The 713-nt window shown below is 49.2% G+C and overlaps 1 protein-coding gene across 1 annotated transcript in view; it reads left to right on the top strand.

Annotated features, from left to right (window-relative positions):
- Window positions 1–568: 568 nt before the first annotated feature.
- LOC116672476 (traf2 and NCK-interacting protein kinase) overlaps window positions 569–713 on the top strand; it is a gene marked incomplete at its 3' end in the record, with an annotated part of 20,306 nt that continues 20,161 nt past the window's right edge. The window contains 1 exon segment of the mRNA XM_032504365.1: window positions 569–713. This exon segment is cut by the window's right edge and continues 374 nt beyond it.

Here is a 713-nt window from a genome sequence, read left to right as displayed (position 1 = left end):
TAAGAGCAAAAGCTATGATAACATTTTTTTTCCAGGTGCCTGGATAACAAAATAGAAACATTTGTATTAGAGCAGCGGTATGTTTCTTTAAACAGCCTTCTCTGTGCTTTTAAAGCTCATCAGCTGTTTGTTTATAGGAAAATCAGACGCTTATCTCTGTGACTGGGACTCAAACTGGAGCTGGACTGATGTCACCAATTAAATGTCCCTCTAATGTGACATTAGGACACAAATGAAGCATGGAAATGTCCCATGGGGGGGGCAGGGTGGTCGCCCCTGCACGCCCCTGACAGTTAATGTGACTGTGACGGTGACCTGCAGCTCAGACTCTCGATTGATAACCACTTAGTTTGTCCTTAATGAGCTTCCATACAGAAACAGACAGCTGTGAAATAAATGTGCCTTTTTTTTTCTTCTTTTTTTTTGCTATCACACTGAAGGTGTGTGTGTGTGTGTGTGTGTGTGTGTGTGTGTGTGTGTGTGTGTGTGTGTGTGTGTGTGTGTGTGTGTGTGTGTCACATTGTGGGCGTCTCTGTCTGTGGCGCAGCCTCCTCGCAGACAGGCCACTCCCGGGAAGCGCGCGGCTGTTCCGCCCCACAGACGGACGGATTGACGGACGGACGCTGCTGTGTGCGCTCTCTGCCTTCTCTCTCTCTCTCTCTCGATCTCTGTGCGCGTGCGCTTGTGTCACCCCCCCTCCCAGTCCCTTCCTG

This window comes from Etheostoma spectabile, chromosome 22 (genome assembly GCF_008692095.1).
Source record: "Etheostoma spectabile isolate EspeVRDwgs_2016 chromosome 22, UIUC_Espe_1.0, whole genome shotgun sequence".
Classification (NCBI taxonomy): Eukaryota; Metazoa; Chordata; class Actinopteri; order Perciformes; family Percidae; genus Etheostoma; species Etheostoma spectabile.
Note: the sequence above shows the minus strand (reverse complement) of the source record. Positions and strands in the feature narration are given on the sequence as shown.